Source organism: Phodopus roborovskii, unplaced genomic scaffold (genome assembly GCF_943737965.1).
Source record: "Phodopus roborovskii unplaced genomic scaffold, PHOROB, whole genome shotgun sequence".
NCBI classification, from domain to species: Eukaryota; Metazoa; Chordata; class Mammalia; order Rodentia; family Cricetidae; genus Phodopus; species Phodopus roborovskii.
In genome coordinates this window covers 1,333,862-1,347,761 of record NW_026125391.1, presented here as the reverse complement: position 1 = coordinate 1,347,761, position 13,900 = coordinate 1,333,862, and positions in this window count along the sequence as shown.

Genomic DNA, 13,900 nt, shown 5'->3' with positions numbered 1-13,900 from the left:
CAGGCCACAGAGAAATATACCACTTCCTTCTGGTTGTTTCTGGTTAATTGGGGAGTTCATCTGGATCTAACAGATTTTCTGTCCTGACTTGGAGCCCTCAAGACTTCCCCTCCTTTCATTCCTGGGTGGAAAAGAGTATGAAGCTTACTTGGGGAAGCTTGGCATTTGGGGGTTCCACAGATCTGAGAACTATTATGGTACTTCCAGAAGACTGGGGGATGGGTTCAGAGTAGATTATGAAACTAGGGAAACAAGAATGCTCCAGCCTGGTGGGTATCTAGAGTCTAGGTTGTGCAGGAAAAAATGGTGAATCTCTGGAGCAGAAAATAATTGTTAAAAGTCATTGTCCTCTGTTTTGTGTTGTTGTTAGTTCTATGTTTTGTTATTTTTGTTGTTGTTTTGTTTTTTCTGTTATTGCTCTAGCTCCATGTCTTGTCTTATATGTCTGGTTAGTCTTTGTTTATTACAACTTGGGGCCAATGGGAAGCTTTCCCGCATGAGGAAGCTGGCAGCCAGTCCCATGGGAGCATCTCTGTGCCCACAAGAATTAAATGCAAGAGCTCACAAGGCCCTCTTCCCCTGAAATTGCAACACTAAATGAGTTAGTTTTGCCTATTTTATATGTATGAATGGATCTGTGCATGTAATTTTTGCTGTAAATATGGAGCTGAGACAGAATTGGTATCAGGCTCATTTAAATGTATAAATGTATGTGGCCACTGCATGTTTATTTCTGACTGTTCTTGAATGTGTGAGCTTACTGTGCTTTATATGCCTTCATTATAGATTATTGGTTTATACTTTATTATATGGTTGAAAATCTAAGTATGTAGTGAAAAGTTAACTTAAAAGTTGTGACTCAAGGTTATCGCTGTTTTGGGAACAAACATATGACTTGTTGCCATCTTAACTAAGAGTAAGCACATGACTGGTTGCCATCTTGGCCATTTTTGGACAAGATGGATGTGTCATGGCTTCATCACCATCTTGCCTGAGGTCAACTGCATGGTATGAAGCAAGCAAAGTAGCAACAGCTCTTCAAGAATACTTTAAAATTTGAATAAGATCTTTATATAACCCTGTTCTGTCTTAAAAATTACGGTTATAAAATATAGGATTTAAAGCAGTGCTTGTTTAAATTTGTATTAAAGCTAAACATCCATGTATTCATATACAAGACTCAATCTTGCTGGCAACCATATATTGTAACATAAATATAATCAACTTAGTATCAATTTTAGAGATGCTTGACTGTTTATTCTCTTAAAAAACTTGGTTTTTACCTGTTACAAACTATGGTTGTACTCTTTGTCTTCGTTCTTGAAATTTAAAAAAAAATGTACTTTATTCAGGTACTACAAAAATGCAGTTAAAATATTTTAAACTTCATTCAAAGGGAACTTTTGAATTTTATAGAACATGTTTTTTTTATGGCTGTTTTTTAATAAATTGCTTTTTAAATGTTTAAGTTCATAAAACTATTGTGATATTTTAAAATTTAGAAGTTATTTCTTTCTTAATATTCAAACTTGATACATAGATTAATAAAATGCTAAAATTAAGTCCACAACTTGATACTAGATATTGAGGTATTCCTGTCTTTTGATAGACTAAGGTGGTAACATAAGCAATCTGACAAATAACTTGGAAACACTGGCTTATAGAATGTCTCCCTTTACTTATAGTCTATTCAAACTAACAGAGACTGGTTTAAAGATATATCTCTAGCTACCTTGTTTTTGCCAGCATTGTTAAGCTGTCACTATTTTTGTAAACTGAGTCATAACGGAAGCTATTTTGTTCTATGCTGGTATACTATGTGAAGATCAACTTAACTATGTACTTGTGGACTACATTTATAAGTCTTGATACTAAAAGAACTTCAATTCAGAAATTGTCAGTTTTATTTTCAATATAAAATGTTAAAGATATATAAATCTGGGGATGTTCAGAACTATACTTATAATTATGTAAACACATATATTCAAGTACAGAAAAAAAACCTGTGCTTGTTTGATAAAGCATATTAAATAGATAATGGCCTCAGGCTGTCAAAGATTTGTTAAATGGCATATAAGATATTTATATGAAAGATATAGACTCTTAGATTATAATGGCAATACCTAAGGTGTCCAAGAAAACAATAGACACAGCAACTGATGATGTCACCAGGCCCATGGTAATTCTAATTACTGGGAAACCTGTCCCAATGTCTCACCTGATGCCAAGGGCTTGGCCTACACTGTGAACAAGCAGGACACTGGAAAGCTGATTACCCCATTTTACATAGACAAGGTAATATTAGATTTTCCTGTGCTCCTCCTGCACAGAAAACCTTTTGTCTGTTTGACCTGGAAGCCAGACTGCTGTCCTGGTACCCCTGCACCTAAAGCCTCGGAAATCACAGGAGTATGGGGTAAATGTCTAGATATAGCACTATGAACTAGTCTCTCTCATTTTCCTTAATCCTTAAATCTCCTATTACATTGACACAACTCAGCTAACTATAGATTTGTCAGCAACAGGCAATTAGCTCAAAAATGATTTATGATATATAAATACAAATTATAAAAGTATATTGTTACAATGACATATCAAGATTTCAATGTGTTCATGTTGATAAATGGAGTTCTGATAACCTGGCAGAGCAGTGACTACTTACAATTCAATCAAAAATCTCCAAATTTTAAGTTTTCTTTGGTTGTTTTCTATGTATAGGCTTAAAGAAGAATTTCAACTTGCTACAAACTTCTCTGTCTAATGTACTGGTTCTCTGGGAAGTGAAAAAAATGTTCAAACTTTTTCATCCAAAGCCATAGCTTTTGCTATGACTCAAAAATGTAACTCTGTTTTACAGCACATGATAACTGCTTTTTTTTTCTATAATATAGATTTCTGTAAAATGGTAATACTAATGTATCTAAAACTTTTATTGTCTTGGTAAACTAAAATATATGTAAGTTTCAGGGAATCATAACATGCCATAAGACTTGGATCCACTTGTCATATGTCAAACAAGAAGGTTCCAAATGTAAAGATTTTGTTTAAGTTCCTCTATTTTAACCTTTCTTCCTAGTCTCCACTTGTCTCAGTAAATTTCTACTTGGCTGAGAGACACAATCTAGGGAGCCCTTATGAACTGCTGAACTCTCTACTTGTTGAAAGCTGATGTTATCCAAATAATCCAGTAGATGCAAATTTGCCCCATCCCTCACCTGGACCAGCTAATCAGAGGCTTCTATTAAGTTCCCCATTGCCCAGCCTTTGACTAGCCTTTCATTCCTCCAGAGCCCTGACAAGCAAAAGGCCAGTTTGAGCTGTAATTAATTAAAGAAAGAGTACATTGTCCCTACTCCCCTTAAAAGGGTAAAATGCTAAGTAGAAACTCCCTGGCATAGAGGGCAAAATGAATGGCAGAAATGCCAATTGATATACCAGAAAAATGGGCTCAGTTTTATCAACAAACAGGTAGATACATTAAGTAAAATAGTTCTACAATATTATAGGACACTTGTCCTGCTTTATGCAGAACAAGAAAGTATCCATGACAGGACCTTGGACCCTTCTGCTTTCTTCTAACTACTGTTGAATCTTACATTGACACAGTAACTAAATGGTAATCCTGTCTGAGTACCATTAAAATTATGGCTATTAGATCTAAATATAAACCAGTACCCATTGTAGAGTCAAGGATCTGATGCAGAATATAACTTAAGGGGGGGATGTTATAACCTAAGTTAACTTGTAAACAAAACTTGCCTAAAACAAGGCAAATTCCTGTAATGCTTGGGATTATTGTCATTCAACATGTCAGCAAAGCCTTATGGGTAAGTGAGGTGGCCTATGGGTTTTGTGTTTAAAAAGCCCTGATAACACAAGACTCAGGGACAATAAGCTGGAGATGTTCCAGGGATTGTTCCTAATGAAATTCCTTGGTCAGTATATAAAGTTTTAGAAAAGCTTGTTTTAGGGCCTGGAGAGATGATAACTCAATGGTTGAGATCACTGACTGCACTTCCAAAGGACCTGAATTCAATTGTCAGTACCCAAGTGCAGGTCACAACTGTTGGTAACTCCAGTTTCAGGGGATACAATGTTTCCCATTGCAAAATACTAATGCACATTCTCGTTGAATATTAGAAAGCCTTTAATTTCTTTATTTCTTCTTTGACTCAGGAGTGGTGCAACTGCACATTGTTCAGTTTTCATGAGTTTTCAGGTTTTTTGCTGTTTGTGTTGTTGTTGAATTCCAATTTTAAAGTATGGTGGTCCCATAAGATACAGGAGACTATTCCTATTCTCTTGTATCTGTTGAGGTTTGTTATGTCACCTAGTATGTGGTGGATTTTAGAGAAGGTTCCATGTGGAGCAGAGAAGAAAGTATAGTCTTTTGTCTTTGGATGGAATGTTCTATAAATGTCTGTTAACCCCAGTTGAGACATAACTTCTGTTAATTCTTATGTTTATTTGTTGAGTTTCTGATTTGTGGTCCTGTCTAGTGTTGAGAGTGGGGTATTCAACAAGAATGAGGATACAACATACCCAAACTTATGGGACACCTTGAAAGCAGTGCTATGAGGGAAGTTCATTGCATTAAGTGCCCATATGAAGAAAACAGAGGATAGTCATATAAGAGAATTAACAGCCCAACTGAAAATCTTAGAACAGAGAGAAGCGAATTCATCCCACAGGAGTAGACGTCAGGAAATAATCAACTTGAGGGCTGAAATCAACAAAATAGAAACCAGTAAAACAATACAAAAAATCAATGCAACGAAGAGTTGGTTTTTTGAGAAAATCAACAAGATAGACACACCTTTATCCAAATTAACGAAAAGCAGAGACAGAAAATGCAAATTAACAAAATCAGAAATGAAACGGGAAACATAACAACAGAAAGAGAGTAAATCCAGACAATTTTCAGGTCATACTTTGAAAATCTGTATTCCACAAAAATTGAAAATTCAAAGGAAATGGAGAAGTTTCTGGATAACTATCACTTACCAAAATTAAATCAAGAACAGACATACAACTTAAAAAGACCTATAACCCACAATGAAATAAAAGCAGTCATCAAAAGCCTTCCAACCAAAACAAGTCCAGGGCCAGATGGATTCAGCACAGAATTCTACCAGACATTCAAGGAAGAACTAATACCACTACTCCTCAAACTGTTCTACAAGATAGAAACAGAAGGTTCATTGTCAAACTCTTTTTTTGAGGCCACAATAACTTTGGTACTCAAACCTCACAAAGACACAACTAAGAAAGAAAACTATAGACCAATATCCCTGATGAACATCGATGCAAAAATAATAAAATACTGGCAAACCGAATCCAAGAATACATCAGAGAAATCATCCACCATGACCAAGTAGGCTTCATCCCTGGATTGCAGATATGGTTTAACATACGAAAATCTATCAACGTGATCCACCATATAAACAAACAGATAAAGAAAAAACATATGATTATCTCCCTAGATGCTGAAAAAGCCTTCGACAAAATTCAACACCCTTTCATGATAAAGGTATTGGAGAGGCCAGGGATAACAGGAACATACCTAAACATAGTAAGAGAAATATACAGCAAACCAACTGCCAACATCGAACTGAATGGAGAGAAACTTAAGCCAATTCCTCTAAAATCAGGAACAAGACAAGGCTGTCCTGTCTCTCCATATCTCTTCAATATCGTACTAGAAGTTCTAGCTAAAGGTATAAGACAACAAAAGGAGATCAAGGGGATCCAAATTGGAAAGGAAGAAGTCAAACTGTCTCTATTTGCAGATGATATGATAGTTTACATAAGCGACCCAATAAACTCTACCAGGGAACTCCTACAGCTGATAAACACCTTCAGCAAACCAGCAGGATACAAGATAAACTCAAAAAAATCAGTAGCCCTATTTTTTCAGACAACGAAGAGACAGAGAAAAAAATTAGAGAAACATCACCCTTTATAATAGCCACAAGCAACATAAAGTATCTTGGTGTAACGCTTACCAAACAAGTAAAAGACCTATATAAGAAGAACTTTGTGACGCTAAAAAAGAAATTAAAGAAGATACCAGAAAATGGAAAGATCTCCCATGCTCTTGGATAGGTAGGATAAACATAGTAAAAATGGCAATCTTACCAAAAGCAATCTACAGATTCAATGCAATCCCCATTAAAATCCCACCACAATTCTTCACCGACCTTGAAAGGATAATAATCAACTTTATATGGAAAAACAAAAGATCCAGGATAGCCAAAACAACCCTATACAATAAAAGAACTTCAGGAAACATTACCATTCCTGACTTTAAGCTCTACTACAGAGCTATAGTTCTGAAAACAGCCTGGTATTGACATAAAAATTGACAGATAGACCAATGGAATCGAATTGAAAATCCTGATATTAATCCACGCACCTATGAACACCTGATTTTCGACAAAACAGCTAAAATTATACAGTGGGGCTAGGACAGCATCTTCAACAAATAGTGCTGGCACAATTGGATGAGGGTGTGTAGATGACTGCAGATAGACCCATGTCTGTCGCCATGCACAAAACTCAAGTCCAAATGGGTCAAAGACCTCAACATCAATCCAGCCACATTGAACCTCTTAGAAGAGAAAGTAGGAAGTACCCTTGAACAAATTGGTATAGGAGACTGCTTCTTGAACATAAGACACTGAAAGAAACAATTAATAAATGGGACCTCTTCAAACTTAGAAGCTTCTGTAAGGCAAAGGACACAGTGGACAAGACCAAACCACAGACTGGGAAAAGATTTTCACCAATCCTATATCCAACAAAGGGCTGATCTCCAAAATATACAACAAACTCAAGAAACTAGTCAACAAAACACCAAATAACTCTATTAAAAAATGGGGTACAGAACTGAAGAAAGAATTCTCAATAGAGGAAATCAAAAAGGCTGAAAGACACTTAAGAAAATGCTCCACATCTGTAGCTATCAGGGAAATGTAAATCAAAACAACTTTGAGATACTATCTTACCCCTGCCACAATGGCTAAAATTAGAAACACCAGTGATGACTTATGTTGGAGAGGATGTGGAGAAAGTGAAACACTCCTCCACTGCTGGTGGGAGTGCAAACTCATACAGCCATTTTGGAGGTCAGTATGGCATTTCCTCAGGAAAATGGGAATTAGTTTACCACAGGACCTGGCAATCCCCTCTTAGTCATATACCCAAATGATCCACATCAATGCAACAAAGACATCTGTTCAACTATGTTCATAGCAGCACTATTTGTAATAGCAGGAACCTGGAAGCAACCTAGATGCTCCTCAGTTGAAGAATGGTTAATGAAGATGTGACACATCTACACAATGGAATACTACTCTGCAGAAAAAAATAATGGAATCTTGAAATTCACAGGCAAGTGGATGGCACTTGAAGAAACCATCCTGAATGAGGTAACCTATGCACAAAAGGAGGAACACAGTATGTACTCACTCGTCAATGGATTTTAGACCTAGAGCAAAGGATCACCAGACTATAATTCACCAGGGGAACTAGGATACATGGTGCATTCTAAGAGATCATATAAAATCCCTCACAGAACTGGGAAGGGACAAGTCCCCCAGAGCTCTGATGAAGTGGGGGGGCAGCGAATGGAGAGAGAAGTAGCTGAAAATGAGGGGGAGGAAAGGAAAACATGTGCGACCAGGAAGATTGAGCCTGGTTAGTTATAGAAGATAGGAAAGAGAGAGAGACAGAGACAGAGAGAACATAAAAGTTGGAGCCAATATTGGTTTGAAGATAAAATTGAACACAAAGAATGGTCGAGAGAACTACAAGACTGCTGCCAACTAACAATCTCAGCTTCCGTGGAAAGGCTATCATAAATGCCCTTCCCGGAGAGTGAGATCAACAACTAACTTCTCCATGGAGCCCTCAACTAATGCCTGTTGAAAACAGGATCAAACACCCATACATAAACACTGAGTCAAACTAGAACCCAGATGCAGATGGAAAGGACAAGACCATGCAGCAGAAACACATACAGACAGCTTACCTGAATAAGGAGGATGTAATGGGCCAATAGAATGATAGCTGGGAAGCCAACATGGGACTGACTCAGGCCCCCCTGAATATGGGTCTCAGCCAGAAGGACTGAGCAGTCTAAGAGTCCTCAGACAGTGGAGCCAGAATGTATCCCTGGTGCACAAAAGGACTTTGTGAACATATCCCCCATGGAAGGATAACTGCCTTAATCTAGAGACAGTAGACAAGCCCTAGTCCCTATTTCACATGACCTATCAAATTGACATGACCCCAACTGGATGGCATTCTGCTACATGTGGAATTTGGGTGGGGGGATGGGAGGGGAGGGTGGTTGGGGTGCATGTGAGAGGGCAGAGAGGTTAAAAGGGAGAGAAGGAGTGAGGGAGGGATGGAAGGAGGGAGGGAGAGAGGGAGGGAGATTGAACTGGGATCAACATGTAAAATAATAAATTAAATTTAAAAAAAAATGCTTTGACTCCAAAATTTAAGTTCAAGGACAGGTTACTGGGGAAAAGGATTTCTATTTTTGTTTCCACTGAAAATGAAAAGATTTGGATTCCTTCCAGACTAATGTTTTTGATCATTCCAGACTGCCTGAAACAGAGTACAAGGTGATCCTACATTGAAAACATCTGGACAAAGCAGCCCTACAGACTACAACCAGGATTTCTGAATCTTCTTTGAATCCCCCATGATAGCGCCCCTTACCAGCAGGATGTAGTTTGGAAAGAACTAGGCCCAAATTCCCAAATATTTTGTATAAATGTTTGTTTTCATTTAATTGGACTTTGTTATATAAAATAAAATAACATATAATAAAAAAATACTAATGCACATAAATTAAATAAATAAATGTGCCATAACAAGTATTAAAACAAACAAATTAAATATATAAAGTGAAAGTTACATGTTTACCTTCCAAATTCACAAAATACTTTATTATCTCATTATTGTCACTGCAATAAAGACATAGACACTCATAATCAATTTATTGTTCATACAATTCTCAGTCATTATGTAAAACAGAACAGTATATGTTCTCAATATTTATGATATTAGAATTTAATAAAACTAATAGTTTTTAAGCATGCATATTGAGTTTATATAGAAGAAAAAATGTATACCTATGCTAACTCTTTGCCATCTGATCCCTTAAAGCACATTTACTGTGTTCTCCAAAGGTATCTGTTTTCTATTATAATATAATTGACTTCAGCTATATAAAACTTTAAAGAATGCTGGTAGTATCCCAACTATGAGCTTTTGTACATCTGTTTTGCATAACATGTGATTATCAAATGATCACTGGTTTCATTCTGTTATTTATACATAAAATTATAAGTCAAAAGGAACACATGTATAAGTTGCCTTGGTCATAGGTTCTTATCAGGGTAATAGAAATGTAGTAAATACAAGCATACCATTTATCAGGAAGATGGTGGCTGTAGAATAAGAGCAAAATTAAAAGCCTTCCAATTATACAATAACAGAATAAACATGTGTATTTTAAGTGCAATATTCTAATATTTTTGGAAATTTGTCATATCTAACTTTAGTGTAATAAACAATTGGAGAATTCTCTTTTAGTTATATATTTTTAAATTAAATTTGAAACAAGCTTGTTTTACACACTAGTCCCAGTTCCTCCACCTCACATCGTCTCCTGTTAACCCCACCTACCCCCATCCCATTCCCTTTCTGCTCCCCAGGGAGGTTGAAGCCTTAATTGGGGAGTCTTCAATGTCTGTCATATCATTTGGAGAAGGGCCCCGCCTTTCCCCTTGTGTCTAGGCTTAGGAAGTATACTAATATGTGGAATGCACTCCCAAAATTCATTAATAAACTAGGGATAACTACTGATCCACTACCAGAGGATCCATAGATGGCCCAGTTTTCCCAACTAACACCATATTCAGGGAAACTGGGTTGGACCTATGCTGGTTCCCAGAAGTTTCTATGGGTTTCTTCAGCCTTGACTTCACCCCTTTGCTCATCACTGTCTGCAACTGGATTCTAAGTGTTAGTGTAAGTGTTTAACTGTGTATATCTACTTCTGCTTTCGTCAGCTACTAGATGAAGGCTCTAGGATGGCATATAAGGTAGTCACCATTCTCTTTATTGGGGAAAGGCATTTAAGGTAACTTCTCAATTACTGCTTAGATTGTTAGTTGAACATAACTCCAGGGGCACAGACACTTTTTATTTCCTTCTTCCCTTGTATTTCTCTCTCTTTTTTTTTATTTCATCCACTTTTTATTTCATTCACTTAACATATTTTGTAAAACAACCATAGATTTTTTTGTGTATGTATAGAAGTTTAAATGAATTTTTGATTAGTACTGCAAAACCTAATGTTAATTTCATTCATTAAATCTATCATGGAGCTGACTATCCTTCATTGTCCTATGATTGCTGCAAGAACACTATATCCAAGAGTACTAATGACCTAAACATGTGTTAAAGCTACTATTGATAGATTATGCTAGTCAACATGAATATTTTACTCACTGCTTAAAATTACTAATACTATTCCATATTTAAAGGGTGTCTTTTAGGAAAAACAAACAAAATACAACATAATATGTTCTTTCCCTCTTGTCCAATTATTTGTATCTAGAAAACTAATGTCATATGTTAAATACTTTATTCAAAGGGAAATAATTTCGTAATATTCATAAGTAATAAGACATTTAACTTTTTAACATTTAATTTTATTTTAGCTGAGTGTATATGTCTAGGGTATGTGTGCACATATGCAAAGGTTTACATGCAAAGGCCAGAGATCAATATTTGATGTTCTTCAGTAATGCTCTACCTTATGTATTGATATAGAGTCTCTCATTGAATCTAGATCCAGACATCAATGAATGAAGTAACATGGGTGGTTAGCAAGCTCCATGGATTCTCTGGTACCCCCTTACAGCCAAGTGCTGGAATTCAGGAAGTTACCTCTGTGCTTGACATTTTTCATTCATGTGTTAGAGGCCAAATTAATTCCTCATAAGTGTTCTCTCCCTAGTTCAATATGTGCATGAAAAATAGCATGTCACCTGAACCCTCGGTCAACAATTTCCTGTCTCAAAAATTGCTTTAATTTTATCTTCAAAATAAGGGAAAATAACTTAAAAATAACTGACTCTAAGAACTTCATTGCTTCTTTTATTTTCTTTAGTATAACAAGGTAAGTGTGCCTTTTGTTATCATTATAGCATAGACTTATTTTTCTTTGTAGTAAGTATATTTAAATAAAACCTGCAAATCTCATATATAGTTCTGATACATCTTAAGTAGCATTCAAATTTTTGTTTTTCTCAGAAGATCCATATTTGAATAAAAAAAATGGTTGCTTCTCACTAATACAGGAACAGAAGGTTAGGCATATATTTCATGTGATAATTGTTTTTCTTTTGCATTTAGGAACTACAAGAAAAAGCAAGAAAATTAAGCAGTTTTTATTACCAAGAGGAAGAGCAATAACCATGTTTGTCAGGTCTGTGAATACTTCAGCATGTAATGGGAATTTTTAGAAAAATAAAAATCATATTGGTGACTATCTTGCAGTGCATCTAATTTAAGGGGAAATGCTTTATTGTGTCTTACAAAATATCAGTCATTACTATTACTAGGTATCTGACCAGGTCACATGGAAAGTAAATGTATTGATGTAGGCTGTCTTCATTTAAGGGACTGGACTGAATAAAAATGCTGATATGCATATCAAGGATAATCCTTATCATTTCATTTGTGGAAGATTATATTTACTTAGCAAATTCTTTGACACAAACTCTTCTATCTGCTGCTTCACCTTCCACTGAAATTAATCACAGTATATAAATGCATGATTCAAAATTGCAGGTTAATATTTCTTTTCCTTAATAGGCTGGATTAGAGACTAAGGAAATGTATTTTTTAAACATTAATGGAGAAGATGCAACTTTATATGTGATGGTTGGAGGAGCTTATCACAGATGCTTTCATCATAGTGACTATAAAGAAGGGATTGAAAAAGAAGATGGAAAGGGTCCACATTATGATAATTGCATTTCTAAGATGACTCTATTAGGAAAATATCATGTTTTAGGATTTATTCAGGAAATTTTGCATGAGTATGGAGAGGGAAAATTGATTCATCAGTCCCAAATTCTGTCTTCAATTGCTCCTATAGCTCTTCAATGCTCAGCTAAGCATGGACCCAAGACCAGAGTTAATTCATATCTATATGAGGAATAATATATTTTTCTTTATACAATCTTGGAAAAAAACAGAGTTTCACACTCAGTGTCTGTGTTTAAAATGAGATTTTTATGGAACTTTTTAAAAAATACTGATTTTGACTTTGGCTACTACCTATAATTTTATCTAATCGATTATATCATTTTTGTCTAGTTATTTTAAATAGATTATTACTTATGTGCATTATTCAATTGTGTCAAGGCCATATTGACAGCTAGCTATAGACAACCAAGAGAGCTGGCAGTAAGATTTTATTCTTGCACAGCATTTATTTCAAGATTTAGCTGTGTGGGGGGGGGAGTACATGAAAACACCTAATGTACATAGTGATTATCTCTTGCTAATCATTTTTTAATGAAACTACACATGCAAAAAAAAGTCAATATGTATTTCTAATTGCTTAAAAGAAGTTCTAGTTTTTCATGATGTATTTATATCAAAGTAAAACACTACATCATTGAAAAGCATGGAATTATTTTACTCCAATGAGCTTCCCATAAAGAGTTGAGTCAGACAGAGAATTCAGTTAATTTTTCCAAGGTACATGCAGGCTGAGGTTTATATGTTTAAATACATGCCAGTCTTCAGGATACTCTAAAGGTATTTCTGAAAATAAGAAGACATCCTGTTCTTCTTTAGATGAATCCTTTCATCATTCTAAAATAGTTCTCTGACAGATTTTATCTTTTTTCTTTTGTTCTACAAGATTTCCCAGTTTCTTTCCTATGAAAATGGGATCATTGTATAGAGATTCAAAGACATGAGTACAGATAATAAGGCTTCTCAGCTTACTACTCCTATTGTTATTACTATTATTTTAATGAAAACTGCTTTTTCAGTGAAAACAGCTGATCTCTAGTTTGTTTATTTATTTAGATAATAGTGTAGAGACTAAGAATTGTTATTCACATGTCAAAGAATGTGATGAAATTTGTTATCACTCTGTTACATGAGCATTCCTTGATCAGATGAAGATGAAACTTAAAATGAAGATTTTTCCTATAACTTGAGACATTGAAGAGGTTCAAGGCATAGATGTGAAGAAAGTTAATATTTTGAGTCTTTTCAAAGCTGTGTCAAATATCTTATAAATTGCTAAAGGTTGAAGCACTGAAACATAATTTTGTTGATTTAATTTTTGTGCTTCTGCCAATATATTTAGAAGGGTACATCAGGTTTCTTTTAAAGAAGAAACTGACATGACCATAAAGAGAGTTAGAGTTTATATGTGTCATCAAACTTGTAACCTAGTGTACAGAAAAATAGAAAAACACTGTAAATAAAACAAGGAAGAGATTTTAATTCTTACCATAACTGAAACTATAGAAAACCTGCTATTTATGACAATGTAGCATTTAGTTTCCTGTGTCTTAATGGATTTCATAATCTGATGTTTAATGGTATAACTCACTATGATATATTTTTTATACAGAATATATAGCATTTGGCATTACATGTTATAAATATTCACCAAAAGAAGTATAAATATCAATGACAATATTGGTATGTGGCCACTGAATACCTGGCATAATGGAATTCTGCAAAAGATGTAAGTTTCCTGCCTTTCTCAGCAAAGTCAGTGATGTATGAAGAACTGCAGCTTACTCCAGTGAGTCTTCCTGGTTGTGCTGACAGCAACTACACC